The sequence below is a fragment of the Piliocolobus tephrosceles genome, chromosome 12 (genome assembly GCF_002776525.5).
Source record: "Piliocolobus tephrosceles isolate RC106 chromosome 12, ASM277652v3, whole genome shotgun sequence".
NCBI classification, from domain to species: domain Eukaryota; kingdom Metazoa; phylum Chordata; class Mammalia; order Primates; family Cercopithecidae; genus Piliocolobus; species Piliocolobus tephrosceles.
Genome location: NC_045445.1, coordinates 107,559,348 through 107,579,581, shown reverse-complemented (window position 1 = coordinate 107,579,581; position 20,234 = coordinate 107,559,348). Strand labels below are relative to the sequence as shown.

Sequence of the window (20,234 nt, the reverse complement as noted above, 5' to 3'; positions counted from 1 at the left end):
CTTTCTTTCTCTCTTTCTCTCTTTCTCTCTCTCTCTTTCTTTCTTTCTTTTCTTTCTTTCTTTTTTTTTTTTTTGAGATGGAGTCTTGCTCTGCTGCCCAGGCTAGAGTGCAGTGGCATGATCTCGGCTCACTGCCACCTCTGCCCACCTCCCAGGTTCAAGCAATTCTCCTGCTTCAGCCTCCCTAGTAGCTGGGATTACAGGCATGCACCACCACGCCTGGCTAATTTTTGTATTCTTAGTAGAGATGTGTTTTCACCATGTTGGCCAGGCTGGTCTTGAACTCCTGACCTCAAGAGAGCCGCCCACCTTGGGCTCCCAAAGTGCTGGGATTACAGGCATGAGCTACTGCACCTGGCCCACGTTTTTCTTTATGCATTTCTGTATTTTGAGGTTTGTTTTCACAACTATGCATTACTTTGGTAACATAAATTTTAAAAATAAAAACTTTTTATAAAGTGATGTTGCAGAATAATTATGTGATGAGATGCTGATAATATATTGTTGGGTAAAATAGTATTCCATTAGCTATGACAGCCATTGTCTCCCTACCTATATGCAAACCCCTATGGCAGATTGCATTTTCCAAAGATGGCCACACCAATAAATATCCTAACCCACAGGCTCTTCTCACAATGTGACTTTGACAAGCCTCTGCTGATGGGTGGGGGGTCCGTGTTCCCTCCCCTTGAACCTGGGCAGCCCCTTATATCTGCCTTGACCAGTAGAATACAGAGGAAGTGATGCTCAGTGACTTTCTAAAGCTAGGTCATAAAAGGTGCTATGGCTTCCACCTGCTTTTCTCCTTTTGGGGACACACACCTGAGCCTTTGGAGTCCAGAGTTTCCATGGAATCCATCTGATTACCCTGAAGCCACCTGCTAGAATGTCCACGTGTGGAGAGGTCATGCAGAAATAGAGACAGAGTTGCCCAATATGCCCCGACACTTCCAGCCGCCAGATGTTTGAGTCTTTCCAGAACAGGTGCCAGGCATGTGAGTGAGGAAAACTTAAAGATGACACCACCTCCAGCCACCATCTGACTGCAGTGGCACTGAGAGACCCCAAGCCAGGTGCCACCCAGCCAAGCTGCTCTCAAATTCCTGATCACACAGACCCTGAGAGATAACAAATGGATATTGTTGCTTGAAGCCACTAAGGTTTTTGTTGTTATTGTTGTTGTTTCTTTCTTTCTTTTTTTTTTTTTCTTTTGAGACAGAGTCTCACTCTGTCTGCCAGGCTGGAGTGCAGTAGCATGATCATGACTCACTGTAGCCTTGACCTCCAGGGCTCAGGTGATCCTCTCACTTCAGCCTCCCTGATAGCTGGGACTACAAGTGTGCACACCATGCCTGGATTTTTTTTGTGCTTTTGTAGAGATGAGGTTCCACCATGTTGCCCAGGTTGGTCTCGAACTCCTAAGCTCAAGCTATCCGCCTGCCTCGGCCTCTCGAAGTGCTGGGATTACAGGCGTGAACCACCATGCCTGACCCATCTTCATTATTATTATAGGTCAGGATGATGGGGTGTTCTCTAGCCAAGTACCATCCTAAGCACTCTACCCATGTTAACTCATGTAATCCTCACACGACCTATGGGGTCAATACCATTATCAACCCCATTTTACAGATGAGGCAACTGAGCACTGAAAGGTAAAGTAACTGATCCAAGGTCACACAGGCAGTTGGATAACAGAGTCCACGTCTTACCAGCTTTTTACCCAACACTGCTGTTAAGATACCCTGGTATCCTGCCAGTAAAGGACTCACTTTTTGTTAAGGTCTCAAGGGGACCGAATGAGTCACTTGCAACCAAATCATTTCTGATGAAGCCAAGTGTGTATAGGACCATTCCAATTTGGTAAAATTTAATACAAGTAAATGTAACATTAATACAAGAGGGGAAAATGCAATGGTTGCAGGAAACACTGTGATGGGTTCAGGTACAAGTGTCACTTCAGGTCACTGGGGCTTCCAGAATTGAGACTTGTCTGCTGGTGTGGTAATTGCCAGCGATAGAGCTGGGGCAGAAAGAACTGTGGACAGGAAGGAGTGGAGGAGGGCAGGGGGCCATTAGGTGGGGAACATCCATGCCCAAGTCAAGAGAGTTCAGGAGAAGAGAGGAGGGAAATGAATCAAAACTCCAGCTGGATTAGGTAAAAACTGAGGAGATCTAAATAAAGTATGGACTTGGGTGACTGGGCACGGTGGGTCACGCCTATAATCCCAGCACTATGAGAGATCGAGGTGGGTGGATCACTTCAGGTCAGGAGTTTGAGACCAGCCTGGCCAACCTGGTGAAACCCCATCTCTACTAAAAATACAAAAATTAGCTGGGCGTGGTGGCAGGCACTTGCAATTCCAGCTACTCAGGAGGCTGAGGTGGGAGGATCACTGGAACCCAGGAGGCGGAGTTTGCAGTGAGCCAAGGTCGGGCCACTGCACTCCAGCCTGGGAGACAGAGCGAGACTCCGTCTCAAATAAATAAATAAATAAAGTATGGACTTTATTATTAATACATTAATATTGGTTCTGACAAATATACCACACTAATGCATCATGTTAACAATAGTGGAAAGTTGGATGTAGAGTATATGAGAATTCTCTGCACTATCTTTGTGTCTTGTCTATAAATTGAGACCTATTCTAAAATAAAAAGCTCATTCAAACAAATTCTAACTGGAAAGTTGAACCAGGTACCAAGTGGAAAACTGAACTGTGGATGAAGGAGAGAGCAAATGCAGGATGAGAAGTCTGAAAACCAGGAGAGTTAGGAACATGGCGCTGTAAGCTTCTCCAGGGCGAAGGCTCAGTCTGAGGCACTCTTCTCTCCCCATCCCCAGCGCCACACGTAGTGCACACGGAACTCAAGATCTGTGCCGAAGAAATGGGTGAGGCCAATAACAATGCGAAGCCAGGTTTCCATGCTCCTCTGGAGGCTCTCCCTAATACCCAAGAGCGGGTCAGTGCAAGGTGCTCCCGTAGGCCACTAGGTGCAGGGTTCCTGGAATGGCCCTCCTGGGGATGAGGAAGGGTATCTAGAGACTGGAGATTTTTCATTAATAAGTCATCGCATTCATAAAGAAGGGGAAGTAGCTGCCAGAGGTGATGAAAGAAGAGGGAGCACAGTTGTTTTCCTGAGGCTGGTAATGGATCCGTAATGACCTAATGACCAATTCTCACTCCCCAGTCTAGACTCTTTCCCCTATGGTCAGCAGGACGATGCTCAATAACTGGGGGAAGCTGGAGTGTGGTCTCCCTAGAGGAGGGAGGGGCTTGAAGACATTGCTGGAAGCTTTAAACAGCTGCAGGGATGGGGAGGAAGGGAGAAAGCAGTGAGTGGGGCAGGAGAAAGGGTGGTCAGGCAGGTTTGAGAGCCCACATGACAGCCACTTCCCAGGGGTAGGGGAATTTCCACAGCAGTAATCAGAGCCCATTATAGAAAAGGAAGGTGAGCAGCAACATGCTGGAAGGAAAGGAAATCAGGCTGTGGTTTTTCGAATCATCGGTTAAAAGCGGAATGGGGAAGGCAAAAGAGACAGAAGGGGAGCTGGTGGGAGGAAATAGAGGAACTGCTCACGACATCAAGCACCCCAATCAGCTCCTGTCAGCTCCAGAGATTCTGTCTTAAAAAGAGTTGTAGCAGAGATGAAATCTTGCCCTGTCTTTGCTTTTTTAATTATCTGTGCTACCGGAAAGGGGTCCAGATCCAGACCCCAAGAGAGAGTTCTTAGATCTCGCACAAGAAAGACTTTGGGGCGAGTCCATAAAGTGAAAGCAAGTTTGTTAAGAAAGTAAAGAAATAAAGAATGGCTACTCCATAGGCAGAGCAACAGCTTGGGGTGCCCAACTGATAGCACTTATAGTTATTTCTTGTTATATGCTAAACAAGGGGTGGATTATTCATGAGTTTTCCAGGAAAGAGGTGGGCAATTCCTGGAACTGAGGGTTCCTTCCCCTTTTAGACCATATAGGGTAACTTCCTGACATTGCCATGGCATCCGTAAACTGTCATGGTGCTGGTGGGAGTGTCTTTTAGCAAGCTAATGCATTATAATTAACATGTAACGAGCAGTGAGGATGACCAGAGGTCACTTTCATAGCCATCTTGGTTTTGGCAGGCTTCTTTACTGCATGCTTCATCAGCAAGGTCTTTATGACCTGTATCCTGTGCGCATCTCCTATCTCATCCTGTAACTGAGAATGCCTAACCCTCTGGGAAGGCAGCCCAGTAGGTCTCAGGCTTATTTTACCCAGCCCCATTCAAGATGGAATTACTCTGGTTCAAATGCCTCTGACATCTGGAAATTGAACTTACTGTGATCCCTTTACTCCCAGAAAATTCCCTCCATTTCATACTTACTGATAATAGAAACCATTATTTGTTAATTTATTCATTCACTCATTCATTCATTCCTTCATCCATTGCTGTGTGCTCATGTGCTCTGCACATTGGGCCCTGCTAACTTGGAGCTGAACCATGTGGAAATAAGCTTTTTCTTCTTTACCCCTTCCGATGGGACATACATTCTCAGTTTTTTCCCTAAGATTCAGCTCTGAAGTTAGCAGGGCCCAGTGTTCACACAGTGCATTGTAAACACACAACATTAAATAAAGGGATGAATGAATAGGTAGATGAACAAATTCACAAATAATGTTTCCTATTCATGTGAGTTTAAACGCCTTCATCCCCTAGGGGCAAACGGAGAATACCCTACTTTTGAAACTTTTTAGATACAATTTGATATGGTAACATGCTTACATCTTTTTTTCCCCTTTCACACAGCTAACAACTCCAACCTGCATGAGTCTTAAGTGGACAACTTGTTGCATTTTCACCTATGTCTATCCCTCATGTAACCACCACCTAGATCAAGACACAGAACATTTCCGGAACCCCAGACAGTTCCCTTATGCCCTTCAAGTCGGCCTCCCTCACCTTCAGAGATACTGAATATTCTGACTTCTATTATCATAGAGTCAGAAGACACACTGCATTCGATTAGGTTTTTTCAGGGGAGTTGGGAAGAACAATCCCAGAGTCACTGAAGTCAGTATCCAGTGGCTCAATGAGATGAACTACCCACTAAAACTTGGAAATAGGTTTGTCCTCTGCCTCGGTCAGGGTTTAGTCAGGAAAACAAGATATATCAAGTAAGGCCAGGCTCGGTGGCTCACACCTGTAATCCCAGAACTTTAGGAGGCCAAGAAGGGTGGATTGCTAGAGCCCGAGAGTTTGAGACCAGCCTTGGCAACAAAGTGAGACCCCATCTCTAATTTTAAAAAAATCTTAGACCAGGCGCGTGGCTCACACCTGTAATCCCAGCACTTTGGGAGGCTGAGGCAGGTGGATCACCTGAGGTCAAAAGTTCAAGGCCAGCCTGGTCAACATGGTGAAACCTTCCTCTAGTAAAAATACAAAAATTAGCCCGGCAGCTGAGGCAGGAGAATGGCTTGAACCTGGGAGGTGGAGGTTGCAGTGAGCCGAGATCGCGCCATTGCACTCCAGCCTGGGCAACAATAGTGAAACTCCGTCTCAAAAAAAAAAAAAAAAAAAAAATTCAGGCCAGGCGCAGTGGTTCACACCTGTAATCCCAGCACTTTGGGAGGCCAAGGCAGGTAGACCACTTGAGGCCAAGAGTTTGAGACCAGCCTGGCCAGCATGGCAGAAACCCTGTCTCTACTATAACATACAAAAATTAGCTGGACGTGGTGGCACATGCCTGTAATCCCAGCTACTGGGGAGGTGAAGGCTGCAGTGAGCCAGGATCACGCCACTGCACACCAGCCTGGGTAACAGCAAGACTGTCTCAAAAAAAAAAAAAAAAAAAAAAAAAAAAATGCTGACAGATCTTAAGAAAAGTTTGTACTCATCAGAAGGTGAGGTTTGTCAGTGGAAGTATATAAGGAGCCTGAGAAAAGAATAAGGATAAGAATAAGAATAAGAATAAGCAAGCAGTGTCCAGATGAGAACATGCTCATTTTAGCCAAAAATATTTTGGTTACAAGCCCCCAGACACCCAATCAAACCAGTTGATGCAAAAGAGAAGGTTGATGTCACATCCATTAGGATGGCTACTATCAAAAAAAAAAAAAGAAAAGAAAAAAAAACAAAAAAAAAAAAACCCAGAAAATAACAAGTGTTGCTGAGGATGTGAAGAAATGGAAACCCTTGTGCACTGCTGATGGGATTGTAAAATGGTGCAGTCTCTAAGGAAAATAATATGGCAGTTCCTCAAACAATTAAAAACAGACTTACCACATGCTATGGTTTAAATGTGTCCCCTAAAGTTGATGCGTTGGAAACTTAATCCCCAATGCAACAGTGTTGAGAGGTGGGTCCTTAAAGAGGTGAGTAGGTCATGAGAACTCTGCCTTCATGAATGGATTAATGTTGTTATTGAGGGAGTGAGTTAATTATTTCAAGAGTGGGCTTGTTTTAAAAAGCGAGTTTGGACCTCTTTTGCTCTCTTGCTCTCTGTCTTCCTCTTGCTTTCTGCCATGGGATAGCACAGCAAAAAGGCCCTCGCCAGATGCCAGCACCTTGATATTGGACTTCCCAGCCTCCAGCACTGTAAGAAAGAAAGACTTTTCTTCATAAATTACCCAGTCTATGGTATTCTATTATAGCAACATGAAATGGCAGCTCCAGACACCATATGACCCAGCAATTCCACTCCTGGGTAAATACTCAAAATAATTGAAAACAGGATCTCAAAGAGATTTCTTTTTTTTTCTTTCTTTCTTTCTTTTTTTTTTTTTGAGACAGGATCTCACTCTGTCACCCAGGCTGGAGTGCAATGGTGCAACCTCGGCTCACTGCAACCTCCGCCTCCCAGGTTCAAGCGATTCTCCCACCTCAGCCTCCCAAGTAGCTGAGAATACAGGTGCCTGCCACCACGCCCAGCTAATGTTTTTTTTTTTTTATTTTTTTTAATTTTTTTTTATTTTTGGTAGAAACAGGGTTTTAACATGTTGCCCAGGCTGGTCTTGAGCTCCTGGGTCCAAGTGATCTGCCCACCTCGGCTTTTCAAAGTGCTGGGATTACGGGCGTGAGCCACAACGTCCAGCCTCAAAGAGATATTGGTACACCCATGTTCATAGCAGCATTATTCACAATACAAAAAGGTGGAGGGTGTCCATCCACGGATGAATGGATAAACAAAATGTGTTGTATCCCTACAACAGAATACTATTCAGTCTGAAGAAGGAAGACAATTCTGACACAAGCCACAACAGGAAAGAACCTGGAGGAATTTTTTTTTTTTTTTTTTGCTAAGTGGAATAAGCCAGTCACACAAAGATAAATACTGTATGATTCCACTTACACAAGGTGTCTAGAGTAGTCAAATTCATAGAGACAGAAAGTAGATCAGTGGTTGCCAGGGTGTAGGGTAATGAAGGAATGGGGAATTCTTATTTAATGGGTACAGAGTTTCAGATTTGCAAGATGAAAGAGTTCTGGGGATAGACTGTGGTGATGGTTGCACAACAATGTGAATGTACTTAATGCCACTGAACTGTACAGTTAAAATGATGAAGACGGTCAATTTTATGTTACCTGTATTTTATTACAATTAAAAATAATTTTTACAGAGGTGGTGGATCACCTGGGGTCAGGAGTTCGAGACCAGTCTGGCCAACATGGTGAAACCCCATCTCTACTAAAAATACAAAAATTAGCCAGGCATGGTGGCACGTGCCTATAATCCCAGCTACTCGGGAGGTTGAAGTGGGAGAATTGTTTGAACTCGGGAGGCGGGGGTTTCAGTGAGCTGAGATAGCGCCATTGCACTCCAGCCTGGGCAACAGAGCGAAACTCCATCTCAAAATATAATGATAATAATAATAATAATAATAATAATTTTTAAAGAAGAGGAGGTTGAGTTATAAGAATTCTGGGCCAACACACATAGTTAAGTCAGGGGATGCAGCTGAGTCTCCTCAAGGATGAGAAAATAATTTTATAGCTGGCAGGAATTGCAGGCACATTTGGTCTTTCCTGTCTACTTGTCTCTGGATGTTTGCTTTGCTCCTCTCTTTCTGCAGCCCAGCTTCTCCACCTCTGAGTATGTGGCAAAAGATGGTAGTTCACAGGTCTCCCTGTTCAACTGTCATACAAGAATCACTAGCATCTTTTGGCCTCAATCCCAGAATTCTAGGATAGAGAAGCCCATTGGTCCAGTCTGGGTCATGTGACCACTCCTGCTTTAGTCTGCCAGGCATATGGACTCATAAAGTACAGACAGGGCCAGGCACAGTGGCTCATGCCTGTAATCCCAGCACTTTGGGAGGCCAAGGCGGGTGGATCACTTGAGGTCAGGAGTCTGAGACCATCCTGGCCAACATGGTGAAATCCCATCTCTACCAAAAGTACAAAAATTAGCTGAGTGTGGTGGTGCCTGCCTGTAATCCCAGCTACTCAGGAGGCTGAGGCAGGAGAATCACTTGAACCCGGGAGGTGGAGGTTGCAGTGAACTGAGATTGCGCCACTGCACTCCAGCCTGGGCGACAGAGAAAGTCTGCCTCAAACAAAAAAAAAAAAAAAAAAAAACCTGTACAGATAGGACTGTAGAGGTCATGGAAACGGTGGGAAGCTATCATAAATGGCAAGGTGTGGTCCTTGCAGTCATCCCCAATATATGGTTTATCACAGTGCCCTGTCAGTCTGAAACAAATATTCAGTCTGCTTGGTGTGTATGTTCCAGATGTGGACATGGATACAACAGAGTTTGACGCATTAAATATTTGCTCTGATTGTATACTCACCAAGTCTATTCTGAGTAACTCAAAGAGTCCTATGTCACTTGCATTTTTGGAGAGAATACACTAGCCAGGTTGACATGAATATGCAGACTACGACATACTTATATATCTCACTGTAAATGAACAAATTGCTATTCGCAACATTAAAATTTTATGAGCTTATTATTTTGGGTTGATGTCACCCAGTTGGATTAACTCTGGGATGCTGATAGAATTAGGATTCTCAGGCTGGAAGGCCAAGGCCTGGCTTTTGCCTCTTAGTGAATTCCCACAGGAGATAGCATCTCTACTATCTCTTGGAAGACAGCCGTTAGCATGCCAACCACAACACTGGCCTTTCTTTGGAAACTTCCACACTCACTGAAGACATGTTTTGTAAACACAAGATTCTGCAAACACAAATTGAAACCACATACAAATAATTTCTACCAAGTCAAAAAGAAGTGCGCCTTCTCAAGACTCAAAAAAAAAAGCAAACTAGATTTTTAAAACCTTTCTACTGGAAAATATAGCACACAAGTGAACATGCAATTTCAATGCTCAGAATATGGATAATCACAAAATGAACACTACTGTAAAAACCACCACCACCACTCAGAAACGACCAGCACGCCCAAATACTTCTGCATGTCTCTTTCAGACACATCTTCCTCCCCTCCACCCTGAGGGTAATCACTATTCGAATTTTTTATGGTAACCGTTTCCTTGGTTTTCTTTAAACTTTTGTCACCTATGCTGGATTCTTTAAAAATATAGTTTCTGGTTGTTGTGGTTTTTTTTTTTTTGAGAGGGTTTCCCTCTGTTGCCCAGGCTGGAGTGCAGTGATGAGATCTTGACTTACTGCAGTCTCAACCTCCTGGGTTCACGTGATCCTCCTGTCTCAGCCTTCCCAGTAGCTGGGACTATAGGTGTGCGCTACCATGCCTGGCTAATTCTTTTTTTCTTTTGAAGCAGGGTCTCACTCTGTTACCCAGGCTAAATTACAGTGGCACAAGCTTGGCTCACTGCAACCTCCGCCTCCCAGGTTCAAGCGATTCTCCCGCCTTGGCCTCCTGAGTAGCTAGGACTACAGGCACGTACCACCATACCTGGCTAATTTTTGTATTTTTTGATAGTGATGGGGTTTCACCATTTTGGCTAGGCTGGTCTTGAACTCCTGACCTCAAGTGATCCACTCGCCTAGGTCTCCCAAAGTGCTGGGATTACAGGCGTGAGCCACCGCACCCGGCCCAGACTTTCCTTGTTTTTGATTACCTCTGAGGAGCAGCAGTCAGATATTTTGTAGAATGCCCCTCTGTTGGCATTTGTCTGATATTTTTCTCATGATTTGACTGGGGTGATGGGTTTGGGGGAGGAAGATCATAGAGGTGAAGTGCCTGCCATTATCATTGTATCACATCAAGGGCACACACTGTCAACATGACCGATCACTGTTGGTATTGACCTTGATCACCTCGCCTAGATAGTATTAGTTGGGTTTTTGCACTGTCAAGCTGCTCTGCCCTCCCCCACACCTTTCCATACTGTATACAGTACCTTTTGAAGAACAGAAATTCTTAATTTTAACTGCATGATCTGTGAGAGGGGCATGATCTTGGCCTCCACAGGGCTCCTGGATGGGATGTCTCATTTGCAGGGAACAGCTCATGTTACTGAGCTCACTCTGGGATCACTCAGAACTCACTGCTGGACTTAATTGGGGGGCAAGGGCGGGACTTAGGGAGCAAATGGAATTACGTATTCTTTCAAATCTTGCATCGGGACCTCTAGTTTTGAAACTCAAGAGCCAAGAATTTGACATTTGTTTTCTGGTTCTCCTGAGAGTCCTCCCCTCAGGGCAACGGATGGCTGGAGTCTTGCCTATTTGGCCTGGGGCGAGGGGGGGAGAAAGGCTTCTTTTAGGCTAACAAATGGGGTCATAACTTCAAATATTGTATTACCCTGCCACACACATATCCATCTCTAAATGCTTCAGTGGAAAAGTTAACCGTACATCACCAGTTGTTTACTGAGCACTAGAGATTCAATCAGCAGGGCTGCATTCACAAAGCAGAACTGCTGACGATTCAGAATATGACCTTGAGTGCATATGCCCTTCCCTAGGCTTCAATCTCTCAATCTATGAAACAAGGAGAGGGCTTCCAACAATGTTTATCTTGCTAAATTCCAAGGCTGTAAGGAACAACAATGAGTCTTTGCGACCTCAGGTGAAAAGGGCCCTTAGATGTAAAGAATAAGCTATTCGCCCTTAGCTCAAAAAGGAATGTTATTTCTCAAGATATAAATGGAGTGTGAAAGATTGCAAGGTTTTCTGGGAAAATGGGGGTGGGGGTGGGGATTTATTTTATATTCCAGTCCATTTACAAAATTTTTCATCTTCCTTAAATTCAAAAAAATAAGAATGTACTAGAACTCTTTTAAGAACAGCGACATTCACTCCTTTCCCTGTTTCCTCAAGCTGGATGAAACTGCAGGAGGTCTGCTCCACTTTTAGCTGATTATGTCCCTAAATAAGGTTTAGATAAGCTCTTGCAGGGCCTGTGATTCAAAACCTGTTGTAAGACGTGCAGAAAGATGGACAAAGAATGAAACTTTAGTTGGTGTGAAGAGATTGTGAATTTATCATGCTTAAAAATGAATTTTTAAAAGTGATTAATTTTTTTTGGTGGGGCGTGGTGGCTCACGCCTGTAATCCTGGCACTTTGGGAGGCTGAGGTGGGCGGGTTGCCTGAGGTCAGGAGTTTGAGACCAGCCTGGCCAACACGGTGAAAATCCCGTCTCTACCAAAAATACAAAAATTAGCCGGGCGTGGTGGTGCGCGCATGTAATCCCAACTACTTGGGAAGCTGAGGCAGGAGAATTGCTTGAACTCGGGAGTTGGAGGTTGCAGTGAGCTGAGATCTCACCACTACACTCCAGCCTGGGCAACAAGAGGGAAACTCCGTCTCAACAACAACAACAAAAGTGATTAATTTTTTTCTAGTCAGTCACATTAGAGTGGATGTTTTGGAGGGGTGCTTTAGACATTTTGGTGCTAATAATTTCATATTCCTAATGGAAAAATCTCTCTTCTTCCTTTCAGAGTTCTCTAAAGTCCCATTTGTACAAATTCTCTAGAGGAAAAGCAAGTTTGAGAGTTTCCTGTTTCTTGATGATAGGTGAGGAAATTGACTCTATTCCCTAAATTGAGAGTGGCTTTGGTAAGCATAGTGTGTTCTAGAAAGTTCAAACTTTTTAGGGAGTGTTTTTCTTTTTTTGCTTTCTTTCTTTTTTAATAATAAAGAGACAGGGCCTCGCTATGATATCCAGGCTGGTTTTCAACTCCTGGCGTCAAAGGATCTTCCCACCTTGGCCTTTCAAACTGCTGGGATTACAGGTGTAAGCCACCACACCTGGCTTTGAGAGTGTCTTTCTGATTCAGTTTTCAGTTGGGCAAGGTTTTCCTAGGGTGAGTCTGCTACCTGGGGAACTCCTGGGGTCACTGCTTTTAACTCACTCTTATTTTTTCACCCTCAGGAAACTCCAAGAAGAAAATGGAGACTGGGAACTGAAGAAACAGTAAGGCGTCCCCCCGCCACCCACAATAAATCTGTTTTACATTTGTGCACTAAATCATGCTCAAATGCCTTCAGTGGCTTAGTGTAGGTCTGTTATGTGCAATTTAAAATCCTCAATAAATGTCTCTAACTGAAAGTTTTAGCTCTGTGCCTCCTCTCTCATACAATCTCTTATTTGATTACTGATGCTCAACCTGACGGGGCTTTCTCCCCACCTTACCTACAGTTTTCACTGAAAAAATCTCCCCATCTCCTATCCTTGGATATGAAATCATTTCCACCTTTCAAGGTCACCAGCTGGGGCATCATTTTCTACCTACAGACGCTATAGTGTGTCCCTTCTTGCTTCACATCATAGGCAAAAGACTATGAACTGCGGAAGGGGAGGATCCTGGTCTAATTACTATGTCTAGCCTTCATACATCCTCATGGTACACCTTGCCCAGATTGGAAACTGAGTGAATGGACAAATTAAGTAATTAATTAACTTTCTGTCCCACGACTCCTTGTAGATTGGAAAGCCTTTGGAGGTAGAGTTGCCAGACTTAGCGAATCAAAATATAGGATACCCAGTTATATCTGCATTTCAGATAACCAGTAATACTTCTTTCAATACAAGTATGTCCCATAAATTAATTGCGACATAATAACAAATAATCGTTGTTTACATGAAATTCAAATTTAACTGGGCGTCCTGTATTTTATCTGGCACCACGATGTGGAGGGCAGGGGTTCCCCTTTGCGCCTGGCTTCTTCCCAGCAGGTGCTCAGTGTCTGTGTACCTGTTAGAGCGAAATCCCAACCAGCCCCGCCTTTCACAGCTGGCGTCCGTAGCCGGGCGGAGGCACACGACCAGGAAAGACAGACATCCGGGTTGGAGACCGTCGCTCGAGACTGGCAGAAAGGTCTGCACTCCGGAGGCAGCCTCAAACCCGTGGGCTCCGGGACTTCTCGACTGGCTCCATCACCCACTCTAACCAACCGCCCTACGCCCCATCTGGTGACCAGTCATCACCGACCGGGGGGCGGGACTGCCCGGCTTTTCAATCGCTGCCTACCGTTGGCAAAACTCTCCATCCATTACTTTAAGCCCCGCCTATCAGACTGTCGCTTCCCAAGTTACGTCTCTTCCGTAGGCCGCGACGTAGCTGGTGATTGGTGGCGAAAGCGGCAGCTGTCCCAGCGGACGCGACGAAGGGACGGGCTCCGGGAGTCTGGAAGAGTCCGAGCGCGTCACCCCCTCACGCTGCGGTTGTCGCTCGTGTCCCGCTGCCCTGCTCCGTGTCGCCCCGCACTGCTGCGGCCGGCGCGGCACCATGGCTGTGTTTGTCGTGCTCCTGGCGTTGGTGGCGGGTGAGGAGCCGGGGGCGGGCAGGACGTGCCTGGGGAGGCCCTGCGCCGCGGGGCTTGGGGGTCGGGGTCGGCCGCGGGCGAGTGACTGCGAGGCAGGTGCCGCAGTGCGGTCCGTCAGCGGCGGCTTCGCCTCAGCCGCCTCCCTGTCAGCATCTTCTCCGGATCTGCCGTGGCGGCGCGGCCTCACGGGCCGCCGGGGCCGGGGCTGGGCTGCGTAGGGGGCCCTTGAGCCGGCCTCCACCCTTCACTTTGAGGAAGGCGCGTCCGGCAGGCCTCTTCCGCTTGGAGAGGCCCTTCAGAGTACGGAGATACATTTCTCAATGAAGTGGGATTCATTGAGTTGCAGCCCGCTGCCGAAGAAGGGAAGGCAGACTTTTTAGCTGCCACGATGTTTTTGCGTTTGTACGGTGTCTTCATTTCTAGTGGTTGTCATCAGTAATTGCTGAAATCTCTTCCCCTCCCCTCCCTTACGTATATTTCAGGATACAAAAGTTGAGATGGAGTCGTTATTTTTATATGATTATTTCTTAAGGCGAATGCAAAGCACCACTCAATGGTTTGTCACAGTTCCAAATTTTAAGGATTTGGAAACTAGGATGTGAGTCACATTTTTAGGGTTACATGTCAATACATGGTAGCTTTCTGAGTAGAACCTAGGTTCCTAAGCATTCAGCAAGAGGAGAAGAAATCAGCTAATACGTGGCCTCTTATTGCATATCATGTGGTAATGTATTTCATTTGACAGCAGTCCTTAGAAGTGGGTATCTTCTTCGTTTTGCAGGGTGGTCAACCTAAATAAATTACCCAACGCTAAACAGGTAGTAGCAAAGCTGAATTTGATTTCAGATGAGGTGGTACATGCGCATGGGCCTTTTCCATTATGTATGTTGTGTTGCACAGGTAACGCTATTACTGTATGAGAATGTGGGAGTAATGGGGGCTGAGACTGGAGGCACACACAGTAGTGAACAAGAGGCCAAGTTGAGAACAGTTTGGAGGAATGGGTGCTCTGATCCTCAGTGTGTCAGTTTAAAACCTATGGGAGGCCGGGCGCGGTGGCTCACACCTGTAATCCCAGCACTTAGGGAGACTGAGGCAGGCGGATCACCTGAGGTCAGGAGTTTGAGACCAGCCTGGCCAACATGGCAAAACACCATCTCTACTGCAAATACAAAAATTACCCGGGCGTGATGGGGCACACCTGTAAATCCCAGCTACTCAGGAGGCTGAGATACAGGAATTGCTTGAACCAGGGAGGCGGAGGTTGCAGTGAGCCGAGATCGCGCCACTGCACTCTAGCCTGAGCAACAGAGCCAGACCTTGTCTCAAAAGCAAAAACAAACAGACAAACAAACCAAAAACCTATGTGAGGTGTTGGGAGGTCCTGCTTTTGGAATGGCGATTTGATTCTGCACCAGTATGCTCTTGAAATCTGCAGATCTCCTCTGTCCCTAGAGGTGCAGGGGTTTTCTGTGTTAATGATAGTTACGTTGTATCCATGCCCCAAACATTTTCAAGTTTTTTGTTTCTTCTGTTTCTGGCTCTGGATAGGTCATTCTGATCTACTGAGATACTTTGAGGGAATTAATTTTAATTCAGTTTTTGAAATTTTAAAAATATTCCCTTTGATCCTGTGGTTTAACTGAACATCTATTGAGATTCTGTGTTTTAATGTTTTGACTGATATTATTTTGATTCAGTGAGGTGTAGGCTTTTTTGTTTTGGGTCTGAGATACAATAATTGCTTCTGCACACGGTTTGAACATGCTTTCCTTACTAGCATAGCCGAGTTCATACAGAACAAGAACCTGATCCTGTCAGCTTCTGAATTGCTCAGTCTTGTCAGATGAGGTTCAATTATTATTTTCCACAATGACTAAATGTGATGTAATGGAAAACATCTTTAAGATATCTGACTTCTGTATTCCAGGCAGAAGCAAAAATAGAAATCCTTTAAAACAGTGTTGCCAAACTAGAGAGAGAACTAGGGACCTAGAGAGAGAGGAAGGGAACTAGGGTTTTGAATACCACATCATGAGGAGTATTTGAAAAAATTCAGATATTTAGCCTGGAGAAGAAAGGCCAAGGGTGAACACATGGAATTTGAAGTGATGTCATGTAGAAGAGGAGAGAGATAGGACCCATTTTATATTAACTGATTCCATCCACCATTCATAGATGATCATAGCACAGTATAGTGGAGTTCCTAGAGGGAAGGACACTTATCCCAGACGGGGGAGGGTGAGAAAAATTTCCCATGGGAGGTGCCTCCCAGGGCTAATGTGTTGAAAAGTTGGGGTGGGAAGAAAAGGTATTTGAAACAGAACAGCATGTGTAAAAGCAGAGCGATGTGAGAGCAAAGGGGCAATTAGTTTGGTGGGGCTAAAATGTACAGGGATTAAGTTGGGGAGATCCCAGAAATAATGTTGATGAGGTTACTTGGGTGTTAATGCTTTGGGTTTTGCCTCAGAGTCTCTGGGCAGTGAGAGGAGGCATTTAAGCAGAAGGGTGAATGGTCAGATCTGTATTTTGAAGCAGTTATGGGAAAGTCTGGATTGGAGAGAGGCATGACAAGGGTCTTAAGGCAACCAATTCTAGCATACCTGGTGAGGGCCTGAAGAGTGTGCCCTGGACATAGAGGGAAAGGATTTGTGAGATAAGAAAGAAAGATGAAATTCAGTGGCTAATTAGCTGTGTTGCTGAGGAAGGATTTAAAGACAACTGATTCCAGCCACTGGTTGGAAAGTGGTATCATCCATCAAGATAGAGAATATAGGAGAAGCGTGTGGAAAGATGGTGAATTGGGTGTGTTTTTGGTGTTTGCAGCCTTAGGAGTAGTTGGGCTCAGCCTCGGAGAGATGTAGAATAGGAAAGTAATAAAAGTCAAGAATGGAGCCCTCAGATCTCCAAAGTGGAATATGCTAGGTGATCCATTTGGATGCCAGAAGAATGTACTAGAACTTCCATTTATATCTTTTTTGTTTTTGTTTTTGAGACAGGGTCTCGCTCTGTCACCCAGGCTGGAGTGCACTGGTGTGATCACAGCTCACTGCAGCCAGCCTCGACCACCCAGGCTCAAGCGATTCTCCCACCTCAGCCTCCCTAGTAGCTGGGACTGCAGGTGCATGCCACCATACCCAGCTAATTTTTTGTTTGTTTTTGTAGCGATGAGGTCTCGAACTCCTGGGCCCAAGTGATCCTCCTCCTCCTCAGCCTCCCAAAGAGCTAGAATTACATGCAGGTGTGAGCCATCGCACCTGGCCTCTATCTATCTCTCTGTCTATCTAGCGATCTTTTTTTTTTTTTTCTTTTTTGAGACAGATTCTTGCTCTGTCACCCAGACTGAAGTGCAGTGGCACAATCTCAGCTCACGACAACCTCCGCCTCCTGGGTTCAAGCGATTCTTGTCCCTCAGCCTCCCAAGTAGCTGGGACTACTCTTGTTGCCCAGGCTGGAGTGCAATGGCACGATCTTGGCTCACCTCAAGCTCCACCTCCTGGGTTCAAGTGATTCTCCTGCCTCAGTCTCCCAAGTAGCTGGGATTACAAGCATGCGCCACCACGCCTGGCTAATTTTGTATTTTTTTAGTAGAGATGGGGTTTCTCCATGTTGGTCAGGCTGGTCTTGAACTCTCAACCTCAGGTGATCTGCCTCCTGAGTAGCTGGGACTACAAGCATGCACCACCACATCCGGCTAACTTGTGTATTTTTTTGGTAGAGACGAGTTTCACTATGTTCGCCAGACTGGTCTCGAACTCCTGACCTCAAATGATCCGCCCGCCTCAGCCTCCAAAAGTGCTGGGATTACAGGCATGAGCCACCACATCTGGCCTAATTTTTGTATTTTCAGTACAGATGGGGTTTCGCCATGATGGCCAGGCTGGTCTTGAACTCTTGACCTCAAGTGATCTGCCTGTCTCAGCCTCCCAAAGTGCTGGGATTACAGCTGTGAGCCATCATGCCTGGCCTATCTATTTTTATCTTATCTCTTTTTGAGTAATAATGGTCAGGTATTTTGTAGACTGTCCCTCAATTTGGGTTTATCTGATGTTTTCTCATTATTAGATTGGGAAAAATATACACAGGTATCTCATCCTTTTTAAAATTTTTGTTTTTTTGTGCTTTGTAATATAGCACAAATCAAATACATAATCTATTACTATAGTAGAAGTGTATACTTTACATGGAGAGGATGAGAGGGACAGAGAGAAGAGAGAAAGGCTACTTTCCAATTTTGTGCTGATAGGGTTGAAATCTAAAAAGTTTGGCCACCACTGCTTTAAAGGACAGGAAGGGAAAGAAACAGAGGAGAAGCAGTCAAAGGGATTGCAAGGAAAACCAGGGGCTGTGGCTGCATGAAGACCAAAGCAGGGGCTTTTCAAGGATGGAGTTGCCAGTATCAAATGCTTTGGTAAGTTAGATAAAATTAAGGGATGGAAATTGCCTTTTGAGTTTGGGGAGTTGTTTCAGTGGCATGGTGGGCTTGGAAGGTGTGGGCGGCCAGGTGCGGTGGCTCACGTCTGTAATCCCAGCACTTTGGGAGGCCAAGGCAGGCGGATTGTTTGAGGTCAGGAGTTCGAGACTAGTCTGGCCAACATAGTGAAACCCTGTCTCTACCAAAAAAATACACAAGTTAGCCAGATGGGGTGGCACCTGCCTGTAGTCCCAGCCACTCAGGACTCTGAGGCAGTAGAATCTCTTGAACCTGGGAGGTGGAGGTTGCGGTGAGCTGAGATCCTTACCACTGCACTCCAACCTGGGTGACAGAGCAAGACCCTGTCTCAAAAAAAAAGAAAAAAAAAATTAAAACAAGTTTTAAAAAAATTGTGTGGGTTAAGGAGTAAATGTGAAATGAAGTATAGAAGCAAACGGTGGTTGACTGCTCTTCCTAGATTCTTCCTCTGAAGGGGAGCAAGGCTGGTAGCTGGTGGAGACTGGTAGGACCAAAGGAGGTTTTTTTATGGTTAATGGGAGTGCCCTGAGTTTATTTTTATGCTGAAGTGAAAGGGCCAGTGGAGAGGGAGAAAATTGGTGGTTTGAGGTGTGACTTCATTCATTCATTAACTCAACAAGTACTTATTGAGCACCAATGTGTCGGGCTCCCTTCTCAGCCCTGGGGATAGTGTGTGAACAAGACTGCACTGAAATCCCCGCCTTCATGGAGCTTGTATTCTATAGGGCCATCTTTTGATGGCTGTTACATATAGCCACCTAGCTCCTGATAGAAGAGTGGCTTACTTAATAAACAGTGAAGGAGCGAAGGTCCCTAAGAAGGCTGAACACAGGATTGTCTTAGACTGGAGGAGGGACATCCCTGCCCTCATGTCTGGAGGGAGAGGAGATATAGATAGGGGCTTGTGCAGATAAATATGTGGTAGGGAGAGGAAGCAGGTAGCTCAAGAAATTCCTGTTTTCTCTGAAGCTGGAGATGAGGTTATCTGGTGAGACTGAGTCAGGGAGTGATAGCATGGAAGTTGAAAGTTAGGAAGCCCATTTCAGTTAGTACAAGGAAAAACTTTTCAAAGGATTAGAATGTTGGGAAAATGAAGCCAGTTGCTGGCAAATGTAGTTCATATATTGAGGTGGTGTCCCCATCACTGGCAGTATTGAAATAGAGGAGGGGTGACTTTCTGCCAGGTATCCCTGAGACATGCTTATACTTACAATAAGCAGAAGTTTGGACAAATGACCTTTCTCTTTATAGGAGTCCCTGACTCTAAGGTTTTCTAAAGCTCTGGGCTTCTGAAGGACTGTTGTACAAGCATGGAAGTTGAAACTATGAAGTCGGGGCAAAGTTATTTGGTATAGGTTTGCTGGAATTGAATGAGTAGGGCCATGTCTCAAAACAAGGGTATCTCCAAATCAAAATATGGTTTTTTAAATGTGTATGGTACCTGGGGCTGGGTGCCGTGACTCATGCCTGTAATCCCAACACATAGGGAGGCCGAGGTGGGCTGATCACTTGAGGTCAGGAGTTTGAGACCAGCCTGGCTGATATGGTGAAACCCCGTCTCTACTAAAATACAAAATTTAGCCAGGCATGGTGGCACACACCTGTAATTCCAGCTATTCGGGAGGCTGAGGCAGGAGAATTGCTTGAACCTGGGAGGCGGAGGTTGCAGTGAGCCAATATTGTGCCACTGCACTCCAGCCTTGGCGACACTGCAAGACTCTGTCTCAAAACAAACAAACAAACAAACAAACAAAATATGTGTATGGTTCTTGGGAAGCATAGGTCTCTTGGTTACTCATTTTTCTTAGTGTTTGCAGTACTACTACTTTAATGAACCAAGATATCTATCAGTTACGAGCAGTTTGGAAGTTCCTGTTCTGACGGCTATGCTGAATTGAAATTTGTAACAGTGGCCGGGCGCGGTGGCTCAAGCCTGTAATCCCAGCACTTTGGGAGGCCGAGACGGGCGGATCACGAGGTCAGGAGATCGAGACCATCCTGGCTAACAGGGTGAAACCCCGTCTCTACTAAAAAATACACAAAAACTAGCCTGGCGAGGTGGCGGGCGCCTGTAGTCCCAGCTACTCCGGAGGCTGAGGCAGGAGA

At 45.5% G+C, this 20,234-nt stretch overlaps 1 pseudogene across 1 annotated transcript in view; it reads right to left on the bottom strand.

Moving 5' to 3' along the window:
- LOC111536332 overlaps positions 1-13,678 on the bottom strand; it is a 35,943-nt pseudogene extending 22,265 nt beyond the window's left edge. The window contains exon 1 of the transcript XR_004229231.1: positions 13,105-13,678. The product of XR_004229231.1 is annotated as a glyceraldehyde-3-phosphate dehydrogenase pseudogene (transcript). The remainder of the gene's footprint in view (positions 1-13,104) is intronic.
- Positions 13,679-20,234: the final 6,556 nt, after the last annotated feature.